Source organism: Emys orbicularis, chromosome 4 (assembly GCF_028017835.1).
Source record: "Emys orbicularis isolate rEmyOrb1 chromosome 4, rEmyOrb1.hap1, whole genome shotgun sequence".
Classification (NCBI taxonomy): domain Eukaryota; kingdom Metazoa; phylum Chordata; order Testudines; family Emydidae; genus Emys; species Emys orbicularis.
In genome coordinates this window covers 102,187,960-102,198,177 of record NC_088686.1, presented here as the reverse complement: position 1 = coordinate 102,198,177, position 10,218 = coordinate 102,187,960, and positions in this window count along the sequence as shown.

Here is a 10,218-nt window from a genome sequence, read left to right as displayed (position 1 = left end):
CCTGTGGCCAGTGGCCTGCAGTGAGCAGGTCATGTATTTCTGGTTCCTCCCCTTGTTTCCAACTGGTTCTGCAGGCATCCAGAGGCTTCCAGAGCTGGAATGGAACTGGAAGAGAAGACAGCATTTCTAGCTCCACCAGAAGCTGTTTCTACATAAGAGGAGAAAGAGAGGAAAAATTAGGAACCAGAGCCACTATCAGAAGTGGTGACCTACAAAGAGTGGGAAGGTACAGCAAAACAGAGCTAGACAGCACATGCAAGAGAAAGAGGATTAGGCATTTAGGCAGTGTGTTGGGGGAGAAGGAAACCAAGTCCCCAGCAAATATATGTAGAAGAGAAGGGGCAAAAATACATGCAGAGAAAGCCAAAGACCAAGAAGCAGAGAAGCACATGCAGATGAACAGAAGAGAGAAACAGAATAGATGGGAGAAGAGATGAAACAAAGAGCAAGAAGAAACAGTTTTTTTCCCCAAAAAAGGGCAAAACATTTATCACAATCAAAGAAGGTAAAAAAACAAACAAACACTTAAATAGTTTCCTAATATGACATCTCCATATAAAACATTTGCTGCAGTTGCCAACTATGTTGCATGATTGCATATGAGACTGGGAGAGGAGGGGGTTCATAAGATTATCTTTCTACTATGATGTGGTTCGCACTATGAAACAATTTGAGAACACTTTGTCCAACCAGACTTTCATGTTAATGTCACTTCAAGTTGACTTTAAGGTAGGGTGGGAAGGATACCTTTATTGTTGCAATCACAAGACTGGAGGCAATGTGCATTAATTCACATTGTGGGTGGAGAAGGCAACAGTGCACTAATACATAGTGAAGTATTTCTCCAGTTTTGCAACAAAAAGGGACAGAAAGTTTTACATCTATTTTCTGATTTTTTTATTCAATTATTGATCAATCCTGTGAGGTATTGAGCATCTGCAACTTGAGTGCTCAGCACCTCCTATGATCGGACCCTTAAGCTGTAAATTCTTCAGAGAAGAGACCCAGGTACTGAAAATGATAAATTTTCCCTTGGTATTTGGAAGATTCATCATATAACCCCACAATTTTTTAAAATAGATTCAGGCCACCAATAAATTAAGTATTCTACAATATAAAATAAGTAAAATATAAGGGCAATATCAAAGGGACCAACAATATATTTAATGGAAATATTTTAGAAAAACTGTTTCATACAAAAATAAAGTGATAATAAATGACTATACTTGAATCCTTATGGAAAATTATTAGGCTAATTGAAGAAACTTTAATTTAACTTATAGCATTTAGTGTCATAATACATGGGCATCATGGAGTCAGCTGATAATCAGGATTAGTGTTTTCCATGGGGGAGGGCTGAATGGAAGAAATGAGATAAGAACTACACTGTTTACACCTTAAGCAGCTCTCTGTACTAGAGCTGATTACTGATCTTGAACATCTTGGTTCCATGGCCCAGACAAGTTTCTTATTGAATAGCTTAGCTGGGTGTGGAAGGCAGATCCACAAATATCTGTGTGTAGAAATACACCTATATTTCGGCTGAACACAATACTTAGGACTCCATCCTTTTGCCTACGTAAAGATTGCAGGAATGGCTCCTTAGTATAATTCCCACAATTATATAGACTAAAACTATTGATTTCAGAAAAGAAATGGCTAAAAATAGTCTTGTGAAAGATTTAATAATAATTTGTCATTTAGAATAATTTATGATTAGGCTAGGATAAGAAAAGGTACAAAACTATTAAAAATGTATGAAAAAATGCAATATGCACTATTCTATAGAAATCATTATTGTAATTGAATTAGCAATACTTTATTTGTATGGAAATGCTTCCTCTACTGACACTATAATTTCCATTTAAAAATTTTAGTAACTATTTAAGAAAATAACAGAATACCACTAGCTGTCGCCTTCAGCCCCCAACTAAAACCTCTCCAGCGCATCACCAAAGATCTACAACCTATCCTGAAAGATGATCCCTCACTCTCACAGATCTTGGGAGACGGACCTGTCCTTGCTTACAGACAACCCCGCAACCTGAAGCAAATACCAGCAACCACACATCACTGAACAAAAACACTGACCCAGGAACCTATCCTTGCAACAAAGCCCGATGCCAACTCTGTCCACATATCTATTCAAGTGACATCATCATAGGACCTAATCACATCAGCCATACCATCAGGGGCTCGTTCACCTGCACATCTACCAATGTGATATATGCCATCATGTGCCAGCAATGCCCCTCTGCCATGTACATTGGCCAAACCGGACAGTCTCTATGCAAAAGAATTAATGGACACAAATCTGACATCAGGAATCATAATACTCAAAAACCAGTGGGAGAACACTTTAACCTGTCTGGTCATTCAATGACAGACCTGCGGGTGGCTATTTTACAACAGAAAAGCTTCAAAAACAGACTCCAAAGAGAAACTGCGGAACTCGAATTGATATGCAAATTAGACACAATCAATTTAGGTTTGAATAAAGACTGGGAATGGCTGAGCCATTACAAACATTGAATCCGTCTCCCCATGTAAGTACTCTCACACTTCTTATCAACCTGTCTGTACTGGGCTATCTTGATTATCACTTCAAAAGTTTTTTTTCTCTTACTTAATTGGCCTCTCAGAGTTGGTAAGACAACTCCCACCTGTTCATGCTCTCTGTATGTGTATATACATCTCCTCAATCTATGTTCCATTCTATGCATCCGAAGAAGTGGGCTGTAGCCCACGAAAGCTTATGCTCAAATAAATTTGTTAGTCTCTAAGGTGCCACAAGTACTCCTGTTCTTTTTTTCAGCTTGGTTCAACCTCAGTAGTTATTATTTTGTCATGTAACACGGGCATGCAACACAATACATTTCATTATCATGTAAGGAATCCCCTGCTCAAAAAAGACCCAAAAATGGAATACCAGGAGCACTGCAGGCCAGAACAAAGGTGCATCAGCAGAGCTGCAAGAAGAAGCTAACGTGCAACCTATGCTGTGAAAAAATTCTGGATACCATGTGTACCTATGCATGTCAGGAAACCTTGTACTATGACTACATACGTACCATGTGTGCATAGGTATGATAGGGGAATGAAGGATAGATGGGTTTTTTCACCTTAACTTTGACTCCTTCACAAAACACATGGAGAAACCACTACAAAGGCCTTCTGCAATTGAGGATACAGAGATATCAGTGGGGTGGTCCTCATGTTTGTGCACGTAGCCCTCATCTCATTGTTGCGGCAATGGGAATTATACATTTGCCTATTATCCCATACGAATTAATTTTGCTCTTAGCAGGAATAAATGTCAAGGAAGATGTCTGTCTGCTCACATGTGTAAGGCATTCACAGTAAAAATACAAGCTGGACAACAGTGGCACCAATTTAGATATTTCTGCGGGGAAGCAAATTCCGGTCCCTGCTCTCCCAACTCCCATAAGGGACCCAATTCTGGTCCCCACTCGTCCTCTCCCCTTCCACAAGGACCCTGGATCTCCCTTGGCCAGAGATTCTCTCCTCTCTCTTACCCACGCAATGCATGAGACAGTACTGCCAGGAGTCAAGCTCTCCATGGACTCACTTGAACTGTGCTATCCAGGAACAGACTTCCTATGCACCAGGTTGCAACACCATTTGGCCTTGCCACCCCTCTGCCTGGGCAGCTGGGCCAAATTTGAGTGGCGTTGTGACCCCATACACCAAGTCACAACACCACTCAGTGAAATTTGGCCTGTCTATCCTTTCAGGAATGGGGGCTGCCTGCAGCAGAGCCAGTCTCTGGGCAACCTAACCAGTGCAGCTAGCCTGTAGTAGGCTGCCTGATTGACTACACTGCCTTACTAGTGAAGAGTCAGCAGCAACACTTTGGTGGTTGCTCAAAGTTCTCAGGGCTTGATAGTACCTGCTCCTGCCTTGCCTCACTCCAGGTGACCTGGCTCTGATTCCTGACTTTGGCTCTGATCCTTAGCTCTGGTATCTGGTCTCTGACTCCAGCTCTGGGCTTGGGCTCTTATTCCTGGCTACTGACTCCTGCTCCAAACACTGGACACACCCTCAGTATGTATGGAGGGGTGACAAGGGCAAATTTCAGTGGTATTGCAACCATGCACCCATGGTGATGCCATGGAGTGCTCTAGTAGCAGCCATACTGATTTAGTATGGGACCACTGCTTAAAAGTGGTTGGGCCATGGCTCCCTTGGCTCCACAGCCTATGGAACTTTGAGCAAGTGCAAAACTTTAGAGGGGAGAGTGGAGAGAATATTCCGCCCCCCCCCCTACCCCCATAGTCCTTCCTCACTGATGCCATTGCTGGACAATAACAATGATAACTAGCATTAATGTGCTCTTGTTTTTGAGCCATTTACATGAGTCCATAAGCTGGTTCATTTTGATATTTAATAAACTAACAAACTGTTAAGTTTAAAAACATAATAAATTGATATATTCTAGTAAACTAATATATTACTTTATTGTTCAGTGTGGACATTACTATTGAATAGTAATAAATAAAAATATCACAAACTTAAATAATAAAGAATCCAGTAAAATCAGCCAAATAAATTAAAACTGTTACTCTAGAAAAGATAATGTCTCAAATACATGGAAAGAAAAACAAACAAAAAGTTATGACATTTGTTCTTGTCTTTGGAAGTATATAAATGTATAATGGAAGAAGTGATTTAAATTTTTTTTGGCATACCAATGTTTTCAGACTTCCTTTTGTTGTACTTATATAGTGTGTGTGTATTTATATATGGTAGATATACTATATTATATTTTATTACCCCTCTTAACCCAAACAGCCAATATTTGAGATCTTGTAAGGTGTTTCCATTAGGAAGATAAATTGATAGGTATTTATTTTATGCAATCTTATTTATTCACAAAGAATGTACACAAAGTCATGTTTCCTTGAATGCAGTAGGAATAAAACAGAAGACAGTTTCTTTGGTCACAGTTCCATGCATATTTCCAGTCAGAACTCTACCCAAGAGCTCTTTCTCTTAATTTTTCTCAGAATAATGCTACAAGTGCTTCTTTGGATGTCTCTGGGGCTTCCTTGCTGCCTTCTCTGTTTGCTTCTGCTGCTTCTCTCACACTCAGGGCTGGTCTACACTGGGGGGGGATCGATCTAAGATACGCAACTTCAGCTACGTGAATAGCGTAGCTGAAGTCGAAGTATCTTAGATCGATTTACCTCGGGTCCTCACGGCGCGGGATCGACGGCCGCAGCTCCCCCGTCGACTCTGCTACCGCCTCTCGCTCTGGTGGAGTTCCGGAGTCGACAGGGAGCATGTTCGGGGATCGATTTATCGTGTTGAGACGAGACTCGATAAATCGATCCCCGATAGATCCATTACTACCCGCCAATCCGGCGGGTAGTGAAGACATACCCTCAAACACTACCTATCCCCCTGCATTTGTGTTCAGCCCCATTTAAACCCTTCCATCCACATAGCTCAAATTACTAACCATCCTGGCATATGATCTGTGTTTTGGGTGGTGGTTCCTATTGTTTCAGCTATTAATTCCATAAAGGAGCTTAATTGCTCTTTTTTACCTTCCTCTGAATAGAAGACAACAGTTATGTCTGCCGGCTTCCATGAGATTTCACCCAACCCCCCAGCATAACATTATATTTCTGGTTGTAGAATCCTCTACTCTCTTCCCTATTAGCCTTGTAAAACATATATAAAAATCTTGAACTGGGAAAAAAGAACATGACTCTCAGCCCACACTAAAGAGTTAAATCAGAAAGTTCCATCATGCAGTGATTTTTAAAATAAACATATATATTTGAGGACTAGGTAGCTTCCGGCTTGAAGTTGTTGTCTAAGAAAGTTAAAATCCATAAGGTTTTGAACTCTTGATTTAGGCTTTTTAAATGGAAATGCCAGTTAAAAGTGTGTAACTATAGTGTGTACACGTTTGTCTCCTAAATTTTACAACAGAAAGAAAGGTGGATTGGGAAGGAGAAAGAGGGTAGGATAAAATATGGCAATAAGAGCAAGAAATTGTTCTTTTTTTTAAATTATATATAGAGACACCTAAACTGGGAATACAAAACTATAAATTGTCTTTAAATTTCAGTCACATTAACTAACTATGTAAGCTTTGATTGCATGACCTGTGGTGTCACCACATCCATTCAGTGTAATTCAAATCTTTTAACTGTAATAGATGCATTTTCCCTTTCTTTTAATTAATCTCATTCCTTTACCTCTACTTTCTACCTTTTTCCTTTTCTTGTTATGCTATTTCCCGCCCCTCCACCTTTGATTGTCTTTCTTTCTCTTTCCTTACATTCCTTCCTTCCTCCATATTTGCATTGCAATTCTGCACTTCAGTGCTGACGCATCATCACCACTTGCAAAAGCCCTGCCTACTCCAGACATCTGACTGATGACTTCCGTGATGGGAGGAGGCAAAGCTTTAAGGACAGAATTAATGTTGTGAAAGAGCATTGTACTGACAGCAGTGTTCGTATACTTTTAATTGATGAGTGAGAATGTGGAAAGTTATGCAGCAACTTAAGAATCTATTTTACCACATTCTTGGTGTTCCACTGACCATACTGTACCATTGGAAGGAACATTCACTGAACAATGACATCTTCTCCTGAGAAGCTAGAATCTATCAGTGTTTCTGCATGAATTAGGCATTCAATGTTTGGAAATTCAAAGACCAGAATGGTTTAATAGATTAAACTTTGTTACTAAATTATTTTATTTATAAATTAATGTTGAGGACTCTTTGCAGATGAAAATCATCTAATAAATGCTATATACTTATTAATATATTTTTATAAAACAAAAGCCCAATCTTGATTCATTAAATACATTGATTTCAGTAAGTGCAGGATAAGGATCTAAAGACTTTAATTATTCTGAACTGAAAAAACTGTTCTCTCTAACTGATTAATATCATATTAAATTATTAGAATTAAAGGGAAAATGTCAGGTTAAAAGTATATATTTAATTATTTTTATCATATTACTAGCATCTTAAACTATTACATATTAAAGACTAAAATCCTATGAAGTTTTAAAAATGTTGGCTAAGTTTATTTTTTCACTTTCATGTTCTAATGCACTAGATCAGGGGTAGGCAACCTATGGCACATATGCCAAAGGTGGCACACGAGCTGATTTTCAGTGGCACTCACACACCCGGGTCCTGGCCACCGGTCCAGGGGGCTCTGCATTTTAATTTAATTTTAAATGAAGCATCTTAAACATTTTAAAAACCTTATTTACTTTACATACAACAATAGTTTAGTTATATATTATAGACTTATAGAAAGAGACCTTCTAAAAATGTTAAAATGTATTACTGGCATGCAAAACTTTAAATTAGAGTGAATAAATGAAGACTCGGCACACCACTTCTGAAAGGTTGCTGACCCCTGCACTAGAATAATATTGTTATGTCTTAACATAAGAACATAAGAACATAAGAAAGGCCGTACTGGGTCAGACCAAAGGTCCATCTAGCCCAGTATCTGTCTACCGACAGTGGCCAATGCCAGGTGCCCCAGAGGGAGTGAACCTAACAGGCAATGATCAAGTGATCTCTCTCCTGCCATCCATCTCCATCCTCTGACGAACAGAGGCTAGGGACACCATTCTTACCCATCCTGGCTAATAGCCATTTATGGACTTAGCCACCATGAATTTATCCAGTCCCCTTTTAAACATTGTTATAGTCCTAGCCTTCACAACCTCCTCAGGTAAGGAGTTCCACAAGTTGACTGTGCGCTGCGTGAAGAAGAACTTCCTTTTATTTGTTTTAAACCTGCTGCCTATTAATTTCTTTTGGTGACCCCTAGTTCTTGTATTATGGGAATAAGTAAATAACTTTTCCTTATCCACTTTCTCAACATCACTCATGATTTTATACACCTCTATCATGTCCCCCCTTAGTCTTCTCTTTTCCAAACTGAAGAGTCCTAGCCTCTTTAATCTTTCCTCATATGGGACCCTCTCTAAACCCTTAATCATTTTAGTTGCTCTTTTCTGAACCTTTTCTAGTGCTAGAATATCTTTTTTGAGGTGAGGAGACCACATCTGTACACAGTATTCGAGATGTGGGCGAACCATGGATTTATATAAGGGCAATAATATATTCTCAGTCTTATTCTCTATCCCCTTTTTAATGATTCCTAACATCCTGTTTGCTTTTTTGACCGCCTCTGCACACTGCATGGACATCTTTAGAGAACTATCCACGATGACGCCAAGATCTTTTTCCTGACTCGTTGTAGCTAAATTAGCCCCCATCATGTTGTATGTATAGTTGGGGTTATTTTTTCCAATGTGCATTACTTTACATTTATCCACATTAAATTTCATTTGCCATTTTGTTGCCCAATCACTTAGTTTTGTGAGATCTTTTTGAAGTTCTTCGCAATCTGCTTTGGTCTTAACTATCTTGAGTAGTTTAGTATCATCTGCAAACTTTGCCACCTCACTGTTTACCCCTTTCTCCAGATCATTTATGAATAAATTGAATAGGATAGGTCCTAGGACTGACCCTTGGGGAACACCACTAGTTACCCCTCTCCATTCTGAGAATTTACCATTAATTCCTACCCTTTGTTCCCTGTCCTTTAACCAGTTCTCAATCCATGAAAGGACCTTCCCTTTTATCCCATGACAGCTTAATTTACGTAAGAGCCTTTGGTGAGGGACCTTGTCAAAGGCTTTCTGGAAATCTAAGTACACTATGTCCACCGGATCCCCCTTGTCCACATGTTTGTTGACCCCTTCAAAGAACTCTAATAGATTAGTAAGACACGATTTCCCTTTACAGAAACCATGTTGACTATTGCTCAAGAGTTTATGTTTTTCTATGTGTCTGACAATTTTGTTCTTTACTATTGTTTCAACTAATTTGCCCGGTACCGACGTTAGACTTACCGGTCTGTAATTGCCGGGATCACCCCTAGAGCCCTTTTTAAATATTGGCGTTACATTAGCTAACTTCCAGTCATTGGGTACCGAAGCCGATTTAAAGGACAGGTTACAAACCTTAGTTAATAGTTCCGCAACTTCACATTTGAGTTCTTTCAGAACTCTTGGGTGAATGCCATCTGGTCCCGGTGACTTGTTAATGTTGAGTTTATCAATTAATTCCAAAACCTCCTCTAGTGATACTTCAATCTGTGACAGTTCCTCAGATTTGTCACCTACAAAAGCCAGCTCAGGTTTGGGAATCTCCCTAACATCCTCAGCCGTGAAGACTGAAGCAAAGAATCCATTTAGTTTCTCCGCAATGACTTTATCATCTTTAAGCGCTCCTTTTGTATTTTCATCGTCAAGGGGCCCCACTGGTTGTTTAGCAGGCTTCCTGCTTCTGATGTACTTAAAAAACATTTTGTTATTACCTTTGGAGTTTTTGGCTAGCCGTTCTTCAAACTCCTCTTTGGCTTTTCTTATTACACTCTTGCACTTAAGTTGGCAGTGTTTGTGCTCCTTTCTATTTGCCTCACTAGGATTTGACTTCCACTTTTTAAAGGAAGTCTTTTTATCTCTCACTGCTTCTTTTACATGGTTGTTAAGCCACGGTGGCTCTTTTTTAGTTCTTTTACTGTTTTTCTTAATTTGGGGTATACATTGAAGTTGAGCCTCTATTATGGTGTCTTTAAAAAGGGCCCACGCAACTTGCAGGGATTTCACTTTAGTCACTGAACCTTTTAACTTTTGTCTAACTAACCCCCTCATTTTTGTATAGTTCCCCCTTTTGAAATTAAAGGCCACAGTGTTGGGCAGTTGAGGTGTTCTTCCCACCACAGGCATGTTGAATGCTATTGTATTATGGTCACTATTTCCAAGCGGTCCCGCTATAGTTACCTCTTGGACCAGCTCCTGCGCTCCACTCAGGATTAAATCTAGAGTCACCTCTCCCCTTGTGGGTTCCCGTACCAGCTGCTCCATGAAGCAGTCATTTAAAGTATCGAGAAATTTTATCTCTGCATTTCGTCCTGAAGTGAAATGTTCCCAGTCAATATGGGGATAATTGAAATCCCCCACTATTATTGGGTTCTTAATTTTGATAGCCTCTCTAATTTCCCTTAGCATTTCATCATCACTATTACTGTCCTGGTCAGGTGGTCGATAATAGATCCCTAATGTTATATTTTTACTAGAGCATGAAATTTCTATCCATAGAGACTCTATGGAACCTGTGGATTCGCTTAAGATTTTTAC